The 20,000-nt window shown below is 42.0% G+C and overlaps 1 protein-coding gene and 1 long non-coding RNA gene across 16 annotated transcripts in view; one reads left to right on the top strand and one right to left on the bottom strand.

The window, feature by feature from the left end:
• LOC128339266 (uncharacterized) overlaps positions 1-5,168 on the bottom strand; it is a 6,225-nt gene extending 1,057 nt beyond the window's left edge. Inside the window, exon 1 of the long non-coding RNA XR_008312935.1 lies at positions 3,926-5,168. This is a non-coding gene — a long non-coding RNA (uncharacterized LOC128339266). The remainder of the gene's footprint in view (positions 1-3,925) is intronic.
• The window catches only part of NPAS3 (neuronal PAS domain protein 3), a 1,129,936-nt gene that overhangs the window by 963,972 nt on the left and 145,964 nt on the right, over positions 1-20,000 (top strand). The window lies entirely within an intron of this gene.

Raw genomic sequence — 20,000 nt, 5'->3', positions numbered from 1 at the left:
CATGAGGATTTTAAGAGCAGAGGGATGACGCATCCCTCCGGTATGTGAGGAGGCCTTGCACTCATAGCAGCATAGGCTTGCGGGTTGCAAACATATGCAATGAATACAATTTCCAGTGAAATGGGTTTCAAATTGACATCTAGAATTGACATCTAGAATTGACATGTTACTATTTCTGTTTGATAAAGGTATCACTGAAACATTGTGGCCTTATTAAAAATCAGAGACCAGATATATCATGAGACCACTGGAGGCAACTCAGGATGCCTCTGATTACCAGTATCGACGGCTACTAGTCGGAGGGCTGTGGGCCACCTCCAGCCTCAAAGGCAGGATGCCTCTGAGTACCAGTTGCAGGGGAGTAACAGCAGGAGAGAAGGCATGCCCTCAACTCCTGCCTGTAGCTTCCAGCAGCATCTGGTGGGCCACTGTGTGAAACAGGATGCAGAACTAGATGGGCCTTGGGCCTGATCCAGCAGAGCTATTCTTATGTTCTTATGTGCAATGCCTTAGCAAATTCTCTTAGCAAAATTATTCCTCAAGACACACAATCAAGTTGCAAACATTGTATGTAAGCAACTGTTTGCCCCTGAGTTCCCTCTGTATTTTAAATAAGCATCTGATCCAATCTTATGGAATGCAGTTTTTGCTATATGTGGTGATAAAACCCAGACATTTTGACAAACCAATAGAACATAACAATATGACATCCTGGCTAATGAAATGCGCATTGCTGAAGGTAACTGACATGTTTCCCATTTTGCAGAGTGTGTCCAGAGCACGGGTAGCACTCAGAAGAGTTAGCTCTGTGGCCCAATGGCTCGTCCTAATGAACTGGGGTGGAGTGGGGGGCACCAAATGAAGCAGAGCTGTCTCTGGTTCCCTACAGCTCCAGTTGTGCCTTTCTCTCCCATCCTACCTCACCCTGGCATTAATGATCTGTGCTGCCTGCAGGCTGGTCATTCGTCAGATAAAACTGTGTGGGCTGGTTAATCATGGACCAGACCTCACAGTTCTACCCAATTAATACACATGTGCTTCATTAGTCAGGATATCAGCCAATATTTATAGAGAATACTTGGAAACAAGCAACCATAATAGGCATATCACTATCTTTTAAACAAAAAGCAGAAATTAAAAAGAGATCCAAAAACCAAAAGCGTGCATATAAATTAAATATAGAAACGTTCCCGTGTGAAAATCAGTCCTATTGCTTTTTCTGGGTACAGGAATGATACTGTTTTCTATAGTTTCTGGCTAACATGATGAGGAAAATTGCCCATCAAAAATTACTCATTGAAATTAAAAATCATTGCCTAATTTGTCTTTTTAATTTCAGTGGAACTATTTTGAGTAATTTTCCTCATCATGTTAGCTTCTGTTTTTGGTTGTTTTCGTGTGCTTTACTGAAAAGATGATTTTATGCTTCTTTTAATACTTTTTTGGAATCCATTTTCTTTGGATTGTTGTTTAATAGCTTTGTCTTATGTTAGCCACCTTGTACCCATTGGAAAGGCAGAGTAAAAATCATTAAAAATAAATACTAAATCAGTGAAGAATGAATTAAAAGATGTCAACATTTTTGTATATACTTTCCCCCAAAAGTTGTAATGATTCAGATATGTCAGTTTTCACTATCAGGATGGTTTCAGAGGGACGTCAGATAAAACTGTGATATTTAATCAATAACCTTTGAATGCTGAATATTTAATCAATAACCTTTGAATGCTGAGAAGTTGGCCCTAATCCAAAAAAGTTAAATCTCAGCATAAATCCCATTGAAATCAATGAAACAAATTAGTCATGACCAACTGAACTGAAGTCTCATTGCTTTCAGTGGGAGTTTGGCACTAATTTCAGTTGCATTGAGGCTGATTATGGTAATGCCTTGGGCATTATTTTTTATTCGATGACAACAGTGATTGATTCATGGAATAGGATTTTCTGCCTTCCCCTTTCATCTTCAGCCCTGTGTGTCTCCCAGTAATCTATTTCTGATAGCTTGTGGCACGGTGGGGGCTGGGGGTTACAGGAGGAGGGGGGATCAGCAACCATTGGAGAGTTCAGCACTCTGGGATCCAAGACAGAAAATTATTTGTATTTATATAGCACTTTCCCCAAGTGTTCAAAATGCTATGGGAAGTCATTTAACAAAAGCAAACTTAATTTTTTGTTTTTGTTTTTAACACCCCCCACCCCAGCATGTGATCCTCCAAGCTTCCCATCAACTAGGGAGTGGTGGGAATCAGGAGTGTGGTGTTTGGATTTCTCTCTTTTCTATGCGACTGCTGTTCCTCCTTTAACATGTGAAAAGTAGAAGAGCAGTTAGAAAGAGAAAAATGAAGCTGAGAATCAACTGAAATCTTTCTGGTTTTAAAAACTGGCTGACATGCAGACTAATACTGTGCTTGTGCAATGAACAACATTGCACAAGTGCAAACCACGGAAATGTTTGAAGTAGCACACTTGGGCAAAATTTCCTCCCAAACATGTAAGAAAGAGGTTTCACAGCAGGAGGTGCACCACCTTGTTGCACAAGCAAAAACATAGTTGTGCTTGCACAACACTAATCTGGAATGTGAACTCCTGATGTATTTCATATGACTAGTGTAAGATCCTTGCACCAGTGCAACATAATTCCACTACCACAGTATTAGTCTGGACACCAGCCATCATGTTATTTTAACAGTCAAGAAAGATTTGCCACATGGCTAAGTTAGTGTCATTGCCTGCAATCCTAACCATAATTTATGCAAGATCCATATGGGTGTAACTCGGGAATTTCCACATATACTCCATGCACTTGTCTATATATACATTTACTGTTTTTTAGTGTGCAGCAGATAAAAATGCTATCTTTGGAATCGTGGGCCAACATACTGACTAACGCTGTGTCCACACAAGGACATTGCACTAGCAAAAGGCTGCTGCTCTACCCACTTACACTAAGTCTGGAGCTTGCCATCCAGTGTTGAGCTAGTTGCACCTGCGCAACAGGTGCAGAACCTGTGGCACAGGTTTTAAAGTGAATTTTTAATATGTAAAGGTAAAGTGTGCTGTCAAGTTGATTTCGACTCCTGGCACCCACAGAGTCTTGTGGGGTTTTTTGGTGGGTTTTTTTTTGGTAGAATACAGGAGGGGTTTACCATGCCATCTCCCATGCAGTTTGAGATTATGCCTTTCAGCAACTTCCTATTGCTGCTGCCTGGTGTAAGAGTTTCCCATAGTCTGGGAATCATACCAGCAGGGATTCAAACCAGCAACCTTCTGCTTGTTAGTCAAGCATTTCCTCGCTGTGCCACTTATGGTGACTTTTTATATGTACCACATATAAATCATGGAATAGCACACTTTTGAACATCTCTGTAAATTCACATAGCTATGTGATTTGCTTGTGCTCGTGCAACCTTTTTCATTGCACAAGTACAGTGTTAGGATGTCAGCTGTGGTCTACAAAACCCCAAGTTTAGGGACTGATATGGAATGAAGCTATAGTAGCATCCTAGATCGACTAAAATAAGTTTTTAAAAAATCTTAAAAGTATGTAGTACATATAAAAATTCCAGACTGATAGTGTTCTGATAACATTCTGGAACAACTCGTACTGGATGCCTCAGGGGAAGAGTCAGTCTTTGATTTAGCCCTAAGTGAAGCCTAGGAAATGGTCCAAGATATAAATGCATTTGAGACTCTAGAGAATAACAAATATAATGTAGTCAAATTCAAGATCCTTGTGAGCGGAAGAATGCCAAAATTCCCTCACAGTCACATTGAACTTCAAAAGGCCAACTATATGTAAATTAGGATTTCAATTAAAAAAGAAAAATTAAAGGGCAGCTAGGTATGGCACTGGCTAGGTGTTTTCCAAATCAAAGAGCTGGATGGCATTTTTTGGAAGTGTCTTTTGTACTTTAGATTCACTTACCTGTTAAAAGTGAGTCACAGGCAGCAGAACCAGTTACCAGAGTCCCTGCCATTATTGTATACACCTGTATATAATAATGGATCAACTTATGCAGATCCACTTAGACATCTATCATGATCCATTACTACTCATATTTCTTAGGTACTGCCTAATCCTGTTGTATTAGATACATTTCCATTGGTGTTGCCTGGGGATGTGGACAAGATCCTCAGTATCATGGGGGTCACCTCATGCACTTTAGATCCTTGCCCTTGGCTGATAAAATATGCCAAAGTGGGGATGACCTGCTGGTTGGAGGGAATGAGCAGTGCTTCACTGAACGACGGTGAAATACGATCAATGCTTAAGGAGGCAGTTGTGAAGAAGTCCTCCAAAATAGACAGTTACGGTCCAGTTTCTGTTCTCTCCTTTCTGGGTAGAGTGGTAGAACACATACTGACATCCCAGCTACAGAGGATTTTGAATGATATGGGTGACCTTGACCCTTTTCAAATCTTACTTCTCAGGTTTGGAACAAGAACCACCTGGTTTGCCCTGGTGGGTGATCTAAACTGGGAACTGAACAACTTAGGGTGTATGGCCCTGGTGGTTCTGCTAGACCATTTCAGCACCATTCTATACCATGGTATTTTTCTGGGCTGCCTCTCAGGGAGGTACAGTCTTGATTAGGAGGTACAGTCTTGAACTCCTCAGGGAAGGGTTTAGAAGGTGTCACTGGAGGGTTTCAGTGTGGCTGTCAGTCTATTATTTGGGGCTTATTGGAACACACAGCACCCAATCTTAATGGAACTGCACTAGCTGCCAAGTCATTTCTGGGTTCAAGACAAAGGTCTGGTTTTGGCTTTTTAACCCCTACATTACTTGGGTTATTGATATCCGAAGGACCAGATCATTCCAAGTGAATCAGCCTGCCTTATAAGATATTCTGGGGGTTGGGGGAGGGATCTTCTCCACATACTGATGCTGGCTGAAGCATGGTTGTCTTACAAATGGGACTGGACCTTCTCAGTTGTTGCTACCAGGTTATGGAACAGCCTCCCTGTGAAGACAGGCTCCTTCACCTTCCTCACGGTCTTTATAGGCAAATGAAGGCCACTCTCTTTATCCAAGCTTTTGGCCACGATGACCTGTGCATGCTCCTGTGCTTTTGTTTTAGTTTGCATTGATTGATTGATTGATTTAGCTTTTTTCTGATGTATATATTTTAATTTTTGGAAGTTGCCTTTGGTTCCATGTGATGAAAGGCAGCCTTAAAATGAAAAAATAAATAATTAAACACATGACAATACAATTGATCATGGTATATATCTGACTCACTTTGCTGTGATGGGACTGCAAGGGGACAACACCTCCGAGTGAACAAGTTTTTATTCTAGCATTTGTCCCCTGACTGATAGACCATTGTTTGACTATGATTCTCTTACTGGTTTCTGATAGTTTCAGTATAATTTTAATGGCAGTATTTTTGATGACTGTTTTAATGTGCTGCACTGTACTTTTATTCCTTGTACGTACATTGCTTTGATCTTTTAGGAAAGGTAATGTATGAATTTAATAAATTATTATTAGTAGTATATTATATGAACAATTTTCAAAATATTATTAATTGTCATGATTATTAGTAACTGTAGGACAATGCTACTGACCAATCAGCCACAGGCAAGTAAAATATAGTATTGGAGATACCTTTTTAACACAATGGGAACAGTTATCATAGTGCTAGCAGAGTCGATATAAGTACAAGTGGGAAATTGCCAAGGAAATGCTATGCAGGTACGTTTGACTTCCAAAGAGGAAAGTTCTAAAAAATGAGGAGACTAGTGAAAATGAAAATGAAAGGGAAAGTCATCAGGGTCAAATTTCTCCAGAACATGTGGAAGTTATTTGAAACCACAATAATAGAAGTTAAGCTAGAATGTGCACTACAGGGAAGAAAAGGTAGCACCAATTTCAAGAGATGCCAGCACGGCTAATGATTAGCTTCAAGGCAGCTATAAAGGCAAGAAGGCTTCCTTCAGAAAATGGAAGCCTTGCTTAAATAAATAGAACAAAAAGGAGCACAAACTCTGGCAAAATAAATGTAAAGTGACAAGACAGGTTGTGAAAAAGGAATCTGAGAGTGTATGACTGAAAATATCAAGTTGAACAATGAAATCTTCTTTAAATCTATCAGAGGAAAAGAACAGGAAGCACTGAAGAACAGTGCACTGACAGTTTATTAAAAAATAGGCCCCAACATGTTTTGAGTGGAACTCTTCTTCAGGGGAAGAAGCTGTTTAGAAGTTAAGCATTGTGCTTTGCTAATCACTTCTGCTAAAGAAGGGTGCCACTAGAAATGCCTCGGGACCTACGTTTTAATAAACTGCCAGTGTGCCATTCTGGTTATCTTCCTTTGTTCCCGTTGGCATGCTGCCCCCCCACCCCCCACCCCTGGTGTGCTTCCTTAAATATATCAGAAGCAGGAAACATGTCAAGAATGTCATTGAAAAGCTTATGGGCTTTTCAGAGGCAATTGGTTGACCACTGTGGGAACTGGATACTGGCGTGATCCAGAAGGATACTTCTAACGTTTTTGTGATCGTCTCTCAATGTATCTCAAAACTTGCCCCGAAGCAGGAACTTCAAGTTTGTTTTACTGCACTGGACCATCAATCCCCATTTCTACTAAGTGACAAACATGCAAAATATTAAGGTTGTGCCACGCAGGGCTGGCAGAGAGGCAGGATCCTGCCTGCTTCCCAGCACACAAGCGTTTGCGCTGCCACTCACTGCAGCACGATTGGAGCAACAGCGGGCGGCAGAGTAGGAGCCAGAGGATGAAATCCTACGGCATCCCTCAATGCACCATGCCAGGCGTGCGTGTGGTTCACTGGGGAATCAGGCGCGTAACAATGATAGGGCAAGGGGAGACAGTTGTCTGGGGGCCCCACTGCCTGGAGGGGCACCCCAGAGGCACCTCATGTGACTCCCCATTGCCCCCTGCCCAGCCCCAAGGCCCCTCAGCCACTTGCCCTCTTCGCCGGCTCTCCTGCTTGTTCTGCCGGCCGCAATCGAAGCAGCAGGCAAGCTGCAAAGAGCTCCTTTTCTCCCGCCTCTCAGCTGATCGGCGGGTGGGCGGGGCTTCCACGGAGGCCTCTGTGTAGGCCGCAGTGAAGCCTGAACTCGAGTAGGGCCCAAGCAAGCCAGGAAGGAGGAGGCAGCCAGAGTGTTCTCTGCAGCAGAAGACCCCTTGCTGCCCTGCTTAACCCAGACCAGCATTTGCCAGGTAGAGTGTGAACTCCTTTTTGTGGTTACCTTTCCCCCCCCCCCATATATAGGGATCTGCTTGCCATAGGGCTTGGATATGGGGGGGGGGGAACCGAGAAGTCTCTGAATATTTATTTTGAAACAGCTTGGAAAATTTGCTGACTTAAAAAAAACTATCTAAAAAGTCCTATAAGTGGCTTGTTTCATGGCAGAAAATTGCAAAAACTTCTGGAACAGTATTTTATTAATTTTATTTATTCATTTATTCATTTATAAATGCACTTATGTTCAAGTTGTTTTGCAACCCAGAAGGTCTGAGTGAGAACTGTGAAGCATGTGTGGTGCTTTTATTTTATTTTTCTTGTGTGTGAACTGCTCCCCAATAACTTGCAGGGACTTCAGGGTAAATCTGGCCAACATGTGAATGCAGCAACTCCATTCCAGAGGAGATGTGTCTTAAAGGGCTTTAAAAGCCTCCTGTGAAAAACCTCCTGCAATCAAACTTGACTGAATTTGTTCAGAATTCTGGGAAAACAAACATAGGTTCACCCTGCATGGTTGAAAGTCTCCTTTGCTGATCTGCAGCGAGGGGCCCATTTTAATAATTCATCTTTCTAGTGTGTTCTAGGCATTAAAAGTAATACAAATGTATAGTACTCAATGTATATCACTATATATTGTGACGTGTGTGCGTGTATTCAGTGAAATGTATTTGCAGGCAGCATACTTATTTTGGAATATCAGACTTAAATCCTTGGGGGCCTGGGGTGTGCGGAGGCCCTGGACTTTGGGGGGGGGGGCATTTTAAAATCTTGTCTCTGGGCCCACTCCAACCTTGCTACGCCCCTGTGGGGAATCCTCCCTCAGCTGGGTGCTCCTGCCACTCGACTCTGTGTGCGCGCAGGCTGCTTGCAGCCCACACACACAACCCCAAACCTGAGGTTAAGGGTGCACTTCCACCCTTAAACTCAGGTTAAAGCCTGAGGTAAATTCCTGCGTTTGGGGCCTAGACAGCGCTGGGATTGGGCCCGATCCTGGCACTTCACACGGGCAGCCAATCCCAGGCTGGACTGCCCAAGCCTAGGCTTGGCTACTTTTGTGAATAGCCTCATTCTCTTTATGTCACTCACTTTAGGGATATTTCTATGAAGGTACTCTACTACATCTATCTATTAGAAATGTTTTTAAAAACCCATGAGAATGAAGTGAAAGCTCTATCTGGTCATTTATTTCAGAAACTGCAGGATTGTGAGATTCTTGTACTTCAGACAAGTGAATGATTTACTTTCATACAGTGCCCTGTAATCGCTGAGGTTTTCTATCAGTGGGATGCACTGAGAAGTTATTTTGGTGAGGGAAACCATTACACTAATCACGACATTACATCAGCCCCAATCACAAGTCAGCAAGGCTGTATATACAGCCCTGTTTCTGCACTGCACATGTCAGAGGATGGTATCATGGATATAATATAAACTCTGACTTAAGTGTTAGGGGAACAATTAATAATGTTGTGTCATTATTGATCCAAAATCTTTAGAAGTGAAAGAAAAGTGTGAAATCTCCAACGGGGAAAGACAAACATTGTCTGTCAATATACATATGGACATACATGCATACAATTGATTCTTTAACTGATGCCATCATTTTTCTATAGTACTACTTGTCTCTCCCCACCTATTGGTACAGGTTGAGCAGGCATTACAGGCATGCAGGAAAAAAATACAAAGGACATAACCTAGCAACAAGCAATTTTCAGTCCAATTTATTTAAATAAATCCATTTATTTAAGAGAACACCTTCTTCGTTATGTGCCCCACTGCCCGTTGAGGACACTTGAGGAGGTCCGTCTCCAGTTACTGCCAGCTTGTCTGGTGGCCAAACGGAGACAGGCCTTCTCGATTGCTGCCCCAAGATAGTGGAATGCACTCCCTGCTGAGATGCGATCCTTCCCATCTCTGACTATTTTTAAAAAACATCTGAAGACCCATTTCTTCACTCAAGCTTTTCCAGCTTTTTAAATTTGTAGGTTTTAATTTTATACTGTTTTTAAATTGTTAAACTATTTTTAACCTTTTATATTTGTTTTAATTGTTTTTATGTCATTGTTAACCGCCCAGAGACGAAAGTTTGGGCAGCATACAAGTTAAATAAAACAAACAAACAAACAAACAAATTCCCTTTACTGTTCCATGAGTTCACTCTGCCCTACATGCCAATTTTCCTGAATTCTAATTTAACTCGGACAATATCTAAAATTGATTCTAGAACTAGAATATGTACCGTTTGCTATAACTTTCAATTTATTCTGTTCCTTTTCCCTTTCTGTATTACCAGTATGCATATGTGTTACCAGTACAGATTGAGTATACCTTATCCAGACTGCTTGGGACCAGAGATGTCCCGAATTTCGGATTTTTCCGGATTTTGGAATATTTGCATAATGAGAGATCTTGGGCATGGGATCCAAGTTTAAACATGAAAAGTTACTGTATTTTATTTTTTTTAGGCACCACCCTATGTTCGGGGCTAATAATGGCGGAATGTTGAAAACACTCCTCATCTTAACTATACCAGCACTAATGAGCCCGTACAAGGCAGTAATGGGGAGCGGGGAGGAAGGAAGCCCATTTAGTCCCACAGTTTTGACTGCAGCCAAGCCCGCAACCACACTCGAGGTTCAACCAACAGAGGCAGAGGGAGGGGTAGAGCCTACTGCCAGGGAGGCAGCCTGGCCTGGAGGCGCACGCTCGCTGGCCTGGTTAATCTGTAAAATGTTGCGATTGGGGAGTGCGGGGCACATGAGGAAACCCATCTACTCCCTTCCATCTGTATGCACGTGCACACATGCACACACACTTAAGAGGAGAGTCTTGTGGTAGCAAGCATGACTTGTCCCCATAGCTAAGCAGGGTCTGCCCTGGTTGCATATGAATGGGAGGCTAGAAGTGTGAGCACTGTAAGATATTCCCCTCAGGGGATGAAGCCGCTCTGGGAAGAGCATCTAGGCTCCAAGTTCCCTCCCTGGCTTCTCCAAGATAGGGCTGAGAGAGATTCCTGCCTGCAGCCTTGGAGAAGCTGCTGCCAGTCTGTGAAGACAATACTGAGCTAGATAGACCAATGGTGTGACTCAGTATATGGCAGTTTCCTATGTTCCTAAGATCAGCCGCACGTGTGAATCCACCCAGGGGCTCCTGCTTACTAATGATGGGGAGGAGGAGGATTCATTCTTGCATGTGGGACATCACAATATAAAGCTAGCCAATGGCGTCGGCGCCTACATGCCGTGCACGTTTGGGACTGGGCTGCTCCTCCGCCAGGCCATACGTTCTGCCCCCCGCCCTTCCTTCTCCCTTCATGTCAACAGGGCCCCAACTGTTATTTCCAATGTTAACCACCGCCCCAGCCCTGCTCCCTGCCCCTCCTTGGCATGCCGCACCTAATCTCCTTCGCCTGCAGCCGCCCCTCTCCTCTGCCCTCCCAGAGATTGGCTCCTTCCAAGTTGAGCGGGGCCTCCCATTCTCCCCTCTAGTCGTCCAACTCTCGAGGTTGTTTCAGTTCCGCACTCCATGCTTGAGTAAGCAGTTGGTGGGACGTGCCAGGCACTGGCAGTGCATGAGGGAGTCCTCCCTTCTCTGAGAAGTAGCGGGGTGTCTCTTGTGACAACCGGAGACAGCAGCTCTTCCTCCTCCTCCTTGCTGGATGCCTGACAGCAAGTGTTCGGATTTTGGAGCATTCCACATTTCAGATGTCCGGATAAGGGATACTCAACCTGTATGCATATGCAAATTGTTAAAATATTGCAAAAAAGTAATCTGCAAACAGAAGTGATTATACGTATGATTGCATTCTTTTGTGTGGTATTTGACTTACATGCATAATGATACATTCCTACATATTATTAAAACACCATTCAATAGAAACTTGAAACAACCAATCATACAAGCACATCGATATTACTTCTTCTTTTTTGGCAGTGTTTTATCAATATGCACAGCTGAACATGAGCACTGGAAAAAACACTACACAGAAAGAATATTAGTGAAACAATATGTACCTTCAGTGACTGTTGCTGGTGTCTATCTCATGTTTCTTTTTAGATTGTGAGCCCTTTGGGGGCAGGGATCCATCTTATTTATTTATTTCTCTGTGTAAACCACCCTGAGCCATTTTTGGAAGGGCGGTATAGAAATCAATTAAATAATAATAATAATAATAATAATAATAATAATAATAATAATAATATTCTGGGAACAGCCTAAATTCTGTGACGATATCTATAACAACTGACAATAAAATTCAGCCATCCCAGGTCCTTGGGAAGGACTCGATGTCTGGATAAAACAAACCAGTCAATAACACCTGTCTGACTGTGTAAACAAGAAATAATAAATGTAGCCAAAAATTGGTGGGACCATAAAATTGAAAAAGTTGTAGAAAATGAAGATGTAAAAATATTATGGGACTTCCGACTACAAACAGACAAACATCTACCACACAATACACCAGATATAACTGTAGTCGAGAAGAAAGAAAAACAAGTCAAAATAATCGACATAGCAATACCAGGGGATAGCAGAATAGAAGAAAAAGAAATAGAAAAAATCACCAAATACAAAGATCTACAAATTGAAGTTGAAAGACTGTGGCAGAAAAAGACCAAAATAATCCCAGTGGTAATTGGCGCCCTGGGTGCAGTTCCAAAAGACCTTGAAGAGCACCTCAACACCATAGGGGCCACAGAAATCACCACCAGCCAATTACAAAAAGCAGCTTTACTGGGAACAGCCTATATTCTGCGACAATATCTATAACAATTGACAATAAAATTCAGCCATCCCAGGTCCTTGGTAAGGACTCGATGTCTGGATAAAACAAACCAGTCAATAACACCTGTCTGACTGTGTAAACAAGAAATAATATTTTATCATGAGTATTATTAATGTAGAGTGAGGAGAGATACAAATGAAGTAAACAAATTGAAAGCTGTTGTACAAATCTTTATAACATTTGGAAATATTTTAATTGTTTAAACTCTTGTAATTATTTTAATTGCTTTGTTTTTTCTTCTTTTTATATTGATATAAACCGCCTACAGCCATTTGAGTTGTGTTGTATAGCAATGGAATGAATGAATGAATGAATGAATGAGTTATGGAATAGTAGAGGATTCCTAATACAATTATTCCACTGCAGGAGCAAGTCTAGATAATTCAGAACTCCAAAATCTAGGGAGAAATTCAGATGAGGAGAATTCTGCAAGTAACTCCAGTTAAACGTTCTTAGGTTTGACTGAATTGTAGCCCAATGGGCACTGTTGCTTCCAATGCAGCATCAGCATGCTAGAATGCAAATGTTATACCAGACTGAGGATGTATCTAAAGGGCAAGCCTTTCACAAGATCGCATATACCGTGGGGCTATTCATACGCGCAGGCAAAACTGGGCTAAGGAAGCCCAGCCTAGTTTTGACAGTCCATGTGAACTACCGGGAGACATGTGGTGCAGGGGTGTAGCAAGGTTGGAATGGGCCCAGAGACAAGATTTTAAAATGGCTCTTCCCCTCACTGAAGCTCAGCTCATGAAGTAAATAAATCTTAAATGAGGCTGAATAGCGGTAACAAAAAGCATTGTGTGTGTGTGTGTATGTGTGTGTGTGGTTTTTGTAAATTGTGGATGATGCAAGTCATTTAATGGTACTAGAGAAAGACATGCTGTTCTGGTAGCTCCAGGTCTTATTAACACTCACATCAATTTCGGAGGATAAATACAACTAAAAGAAGCCTGGGCACGTGTGCAGCTGGGGGAGTCAGTCATGTGACTTGCCTCTGGGCCCCCCCCAAGGCAGTGGGCCCCCAGACAACTGTCTCCCCTTGCCGTATGATAGTTACGCCCCTGATGTGGTGTTTATGGAACCGCTTAGGGAGCCCTCTGCTTAGCCTGGGTTTTGGGTGAGAGGGCACCCTTAAACTTGACTTACTGCTTGCATGGCTCCGCAAGGCACCTACACATGCGTAGCCTCCCAGCCAGTGCCAGGAGGATCCCTATAATTCACCACACTCTTGTGCAGTGCATTATAGGAGTTCTGGGGACTGGGATGACACATCCCAGCCCCCAACGCTCCATGCTGCCAACAGTAGATGTAAACGGCAATTGTCTGGGCGATCTGTCCGCCCAGGAAGGATTCCTTGATCATCTGCCAGGAAGGTAAGCATTCTAGGCTTTCCCCCCTGCAGACCAGAGCCCTCACTGATTGTTTCATTATTTATTCATTATTCACTGATTGATCATTATTTATTTCTTTGTTTATTGTTCAGTTTATATACCGCTTATCATTGAAATAATCCCAAAGCAGTTGACAATATAATTACACACAAAAACATGTATAAAGCAGCCTTGACCACTGCTTCTTCAGAAAAAAGCTCCTCTGGAGAGCCAGTTTTTAGCAGAGAAGGATGGGTGTTTAAAAGTCTGTGCAGACTGAAGAATGTTGGATATGATCCGATCTGAGCTGACGGGATATTGTTGGGATGGCCAGCATGACCCCCCGAATTGTCAGGTCTGATTATATTGGGTCAGAACGCTGATATTTTTCTTACGTTGTGTTGTTCACCTATGCCCCCCCTCCCGGATTTCCAGGATAAAGCCCCTCAAAACTACCCTTGCAGGTGAGTAAGAGAGAGACACACACACACACCCCTCCCAGATTTCCAGCATGCAGCCCCTCAAAACCAGTCCCACTGCCAAGTGAGATTTCTCTCTTAATGGGCTGTAAGGATGGCTTTGAGGAGCTGCATTCAGGAAATTGTAGGGAGGGAGAGAAGACCAATTCTCCTTGCGGGTCCTGCCTGAGAAGTTTCCTTCTCTCCCTCACCCTCCCACCGCTTTCCAGGAAGCAGCCTCTAAAAACCAGTCCCACAGTAGAGTAAGAGGGATTTCTCTCTTACTCAACGGTGAGGCTGAATTTGAGGGGCTTTATCCTGGAAATCAGGGTTAGGGGGGGAGCTTATGGATCCTTTTGGGGAATTTACTTTCTCCCCACCCCCAGCTCCTGGAGCAGAAGAGCTAGCCAACAAGTCACTTGCCTTCAGCACAGCTTGAATTTTCCCATTTAAAACTCAAGCCACAGTGAAAGGCAAGCAGCTTACTGATAAGGAGTAGGGGTAGGTCTGACAGACATGTTGAAACAGAGTTCTGTGACAACAGGAGGGAATTTTTTCAGCGTTCGGACTTGATCCGACCTACAACCTGACAAGCCTTTCCCTGCCAGGTTCCCCCCCCCCCTTTCTAAAATGCTCATATCTGGAATTCCTCCTTCCAGGGCTCTGAATACAGACAAACACATCTGAGAGCAGTGGAGTAGCTTGCATAGATTTATGCAGAGTAGAAAAATGGCTAATGCGGGGAAAGAATTCAGTGGGAATCCACTCCCCACCTGCTGCTTTTTTGCTCAAAATGTGCCCTTCCTGAAGGAATCGGGATGTGTTACATTTGAAGGATGTGGTCACAGTTCCGTGATAGAGCACATGCTTTCCATCTAAAAAATGCAATGCCCAGCATCTCCAATTACTAGATCAGGAAGTAAAGTAAAGGTAAAGTGTACCCTCAAGTCGGTGTCAACTCCTGGCGACCACAGAGCACTGTGATTGTGTTTGGTAGAATACAGGAGGGGTTTACCATTGCCATCTCCCGCGCAATATGAGATGATGCCTTTCAGCATCTTCCTATATCGCTTGAGTCATTTCTCAACAGTTCTGCATGAAAATGAGAGTGGTGGCGACTCTTGTCACTTAGTTCTCTATGTTAATTTCAGGCAGATTAGATTCATGGTTTAGATTTTATGACTGATAGAATGTTCAGCTCTTATAATGGTGGAATGCAGTTTTTACCAACTCACTAAAGAACTAAAGTAAAGTTGTGCCCTCAAGTTGGTGTCAATTCCTGGTGACCACAGAGCCATGTGGTTTTCTTTGGTAGAATACAGGAGGGGTTTACCATTGCCATCTCCCACACAATATGAGATGATGCTTTTCAGCATCTTCCTATATCACTGTGGCCCGATATAGGTGTTTCCCATAGTCTGGGTAACATACCAGCGGGGTTTCAAACGGGCTTGCTAATCAAGTCATTTCCCTGCTGCACCATTAGGTGGCTGCATATCAGGAAGTAGATGATAGAAAATACCTCTGCTGGAAACTTGGAGAGCCACTGCCAGTCATAGGAGACAATACTCGCCTAGATGGACCAGTTGTCTGATTCACTATAAGGCAACTTAATATGTTTAAATGTGTAACAAGTTTGCATCTAGTGTACTCTACCCTGTAAGACACTACAAGCAAGAAACTCTTGACTGACATTTTCCCTCTGTTTTATGAGCATAAGGCAACACTGAGTCTGGATGAAGTATTCAGCTGGCCCAAACAGCTCTTTGTGGGCAGTGCTCAGAAATAGCAAGTGAAGATTATTCATGTGAGAGACCCCTGCTCTAGTCCCTAAGGCATAGATGGCTATTGGATCACTGACTGTGAAATATTGATATAAAGCTAGAATCCTCCTTTGATCTGCAGGCAGCATTTCCTGTCACCCAACTAAGATAACTGAGCTGGGTCCTTGGGGTTGGAAATGATGGAGGTTGAATTCTTTCTTTGATTATTATATCTGATATGGTAGCCTTAATTATGCATTGAGATATGGGGTCACAGAAAGAACTGAGGTCTTTACAGCCAGTCCATAAATATGTAATTAATTGGACACTGTCTATGAGAATCACAATGGTTTAAATAAAATCATGGCTTCAAAGTATTCAGTTTAATTGCAGTTCCCCACCACTACCACCAATTAATTGCATGCATTTCAGCTAAATTAGATATACATACCTTATTTGCACAATTTTCTGTTTCTCGGCATTGCTAGGCAAGAGTGCTTTCTTAATTTTTCAGAGGTTGGGATTATTTTTATTGGTTCATTTAGAGAAGTGTTAAGGCTACTGTGCTGGGCAGAAATTGCAATCATATTTGTGAAATAGTTCTGACTATGCACAGACCCTTAGTGATTTTTGTTTGTATTTGTGCTACGGATGTTCTTTGCACTTTCCTCGAAAGCTGTTTCCTCTCATGCTATAAAGTTGAGACTGGGGATGCATTTGTCAGGTTTAGCTTTAAGGAGCAATTATGTTTGCTGGTTCTGTGTATATTGCCCTAAACAGAATCCTCTAAAAATGTGAAGGGTTGTCCTAAGAATGCTCACTCCTAAACAAATCCCATTAAGTTCATTGACTGACCTATTGCACCAGGCAATGCAGACTGTTTTGAACCGCCTGCACTGCTGTAGGCATCTAAAGCAATGCTCATGGTGTTGCAGAACAGGGGTTGTCTGCTACTATTTAAAATTGCACCATCACATTTCCACAGTGAAAAGTACTTTCCAAAGGACTTTGGAAAGAATGTATGTATGCCCCTGCTAACTGAGCAAAGAGGCACCTTGTTAAAGTCTTGATTGTCTTTATTTAGCAGGCTGAGTTCAAATGGCCCTATCTAGCCCCAGCACAGCATTCCCCCAGTGGCTGTTGCTGGTGTCTATCTTATATTTCTTTTTAGATTTTGATCCCTTTGGGGACAGGGGACCATCTTCTTTATTTATTATTTATTTCCCTACATGAACTGCTTGGGAACTTTTGTTGGAAAGCGGTATATAAATCTTCATAGAATGTAGTGCCGTGGAATTGCACAATTTTAAGTGGTGCAGCCCTGTTCCACAGTGTCATGGGTATTGCTTTAGATGCCTGCAGTGGCATGGGCAGTTCAGAACCATCCATGTTGCCTTGCACAATATGCCAACCAATGACTCTTATCTCCTATGACTGCATTGCTAACCTCCCCCCTCCCCCACACCTTAACCAAAACTTTTATACTTTTATACATTTTATCTTACAAAAAATATATCTTTTTCTGCCATATTACATGCAACATTTTATTCGACTAATATATTTCTTCATATTGTGTCTGGTTTCATTGATCATTTGTTCTTTCTTTCTTTCTTTCTCTTTCTCTTTCTCTTTCTCTTTCTCTTTCTCTTTCTCTCTTTCCTACAGTGTAGCTACAAGGGGTGTGCAGAAATTGTTTTTTGTCATTGCAATTTGATTCAACCTCAAATCAAATTGCAAAAAAAGAGAATACAATCATTGAACTGGACTGCCATAGCCAGCCGATTCAATGTATTGAAATGGAAATTCACAAAAAAAAATCACAAATCGCCCCATATGGAACAATGGGGAACTCAAATCACCCCATTGTTCCCCATGGTAGGTCCTAGAGACTCCAAAGTGGATTGGGTGGTAGGGCAACTTGCCTACCACCGAACCCACAATCTGGCGATTTTTAATGAATTTTTGAATTTTATCTGGGTCAGTAGGTCAATCCCTAGGACCTATCCATGGGCTCACAATCTAAAAAGAAACATAGATAGGGCCAGTTACTCTCCCCCTGCTAAATAAAGAGAATCACCACATTAAAAGGTGCCTCTTTGCCAAGTTAGCAGGGGAGTTAGCAGGTCATTTGGTTCTGACCCAAATCATGGCTCCACATGGCTGCTATTCAACTTAAACCTGTAACTGCATGCTGACTCATTTAATGCCACGTGTAGTTTAGCCCTTCATCTCAGTTTTCTGTGAAATGGGAATAATGGTTACGAATCTCACAGGACTGTTGTGATAGGAACAAAGGAACATAGGAAGCTGCCATATACCGAGTCAGTCCATTGGTCCATTTAGCTCCATATTGCCTACACAGCCTGGCAGTGACTTCTCCAAGGTTGCAGACAGGAATCTCTCTCAGCCCTATCTTGGAGATGCCAGGGAGGGAACTTGCAACCTTCTGCTCTTCCCAGAATGGCTCTATCCCCTGATGGGAATATCTTACAGTCCTCACATATCAAGTCTCCCATTCAAATGCAACCAGGGTGGGCCCTGCTTAGCTAAGGGGACAAATCATGCTTGCTACCACAAGACCAGCTCTCCTCTCAGTTAACAGTATAGACTGACATATAAATTGACAGTATAACATTGCACAAATAAAAAAGTGTCAGATCAATTATTAATAATATCACATTTTACTCAGCAGGAGAAAAATTGCGCCCCCCCACCGAAATACCACTGAATTCTCAAGCATCTACCTACAATGGGTGAACCTCAGCTGTGTATTTTTCAGTTAAATATCCGACTTATAGCCCCAGCAGCATAGCTGCTATTAATCTCATATAGGTGGATCTGCTGAGACCTATACTGTAGGCAATCAACACGGTTCCTTAATCAACTGAAGGGACTGCTCCAAGGCTGCAGCAGCTTGACCCCTATTACAAATGGGGCACAATCTAACAGAACTGAAACAATAATAAAAAACCCTACTAATCCTAGATAGTATGTATGTGTTAATTTTTAGGGGGGAAATCTTGCTTAATCACAGCACATTGTTCTCCGTGTTTGACAGAATGCTGTATTCAAATGTGGCTGAGTTATTACAATCAGTATGAGAAAGCATCCTTTTTCTTAATGTGAATTTTGTGCTCATGAAAGTTTCCAGATGGGGACAACCCTGGGGATTCAAGTTGTTTATTTTCACAACATGCTGCAAGTGTGCAGAAGCAATGTAGATTTCCCCATGATGTTTCCCTGGGTTCCCTCAGTGCTGAAATACAAAAGCTGCCTTACCTGTTGTGAGGAGACTGTGGTTCTGTTTCCCTTCCTACTCAAATTCTGGATTCTCTCCATTAAACTAAACAAGTATACACATCTGTGACCACTTTGATAATTTCTGTGTATGCAATGTGAATATGTGCCCATTAAGAATAGATATGAGATCAAATCATTTCACATATACCTACACACACACTGACTTACAGCAGCTGCTAACCCAGACTAGCTTCTAATCAGTGACCTAGACATGTAATGCACCATATCTCATTACCTGTCCACAGAGATAGCTGTTCTTCCTGTGATGGGAATCCTGTCATTCCATATACAGTGAAATTTAAGAGCATTTTAAAATGTCTCTTACAAGCATGTCTGTAAGAAGGAATATTTCCCCCCATTGCTGCGAACAATGGGGGAAAGGTCAAAAGCAAGTCATAAAAAGCAAATTAATAAACAACAACTTTGCATACATACTTTCGGAATACTCTTGCCACATATGAAATTGCACAGATAATTTAATATTTGTGATATTTTATCATTTCAATTCTTTCAAAATTAATTTTTGTTTCAGATTTGGATTTTAAGGGGTTGAGTCATCCTGTAGCTTATTGCCAGCTTGTTTTCAAGTGTCAGAAACAAATGACTAAAGTGTCCCACAAGACAAATGTTCTTTAATCATCTAATGTACTCATCTATCCTAAGCCTTAACCTTAGTCCTAAATTAAGTCTCTTGCAGAAACATAACTTCATCAAGAAGCAGCCATCAATCGTATCTGATTTTGGTAAGCACATTTAAAAAACATAAATAGGCGGACAGTTGTCAATCTGGAAGAAGTTGCATCCCATTTAAAACTTGCATGTTTCACTGTTGCACTGGTAATAGAATTTTAAAGTGAAATGGACAATGATCTCATATTTTTATTGAAATTATTTCTCCCCCATTTGCTATAGCTCATCAAGGGTAACATCAAAATGCAGATCAGGCAAAAACATAATCCTCAATTTGGATCCAGCAGTTTTTATTTTAATATGTTTTTCTGGAAATATTAAAATTTATTATAGTTTAGTTTCCATTAAAGTTTAATGATGATGTGTGTAGTGAAGCCTATATCATGTCTTCATTTTAATTTTGTTTGGTCACTGA

The sequence above is a fragment of the Hemicordylus capensis genome, chromosome 1, assembly GCF_027244095.1.
Source record: "Hemicordylus capensis ecotype Gifberg chromosome 1, rHemCap1.1.pri, whole genome shotgun sequence".
In the NCBI taxonomy this organism is placed as follows: Eukaryota; Metazoa; Chordata; class Lepidosauria; order Squamata; family Cordylidae; genus Hemicordylus; species Hemicordylus capensis.
Note: the sequence above shows the minus strand (reverse complement) of the source record. Positions and strands in the feature narration are given on the sequence as shown.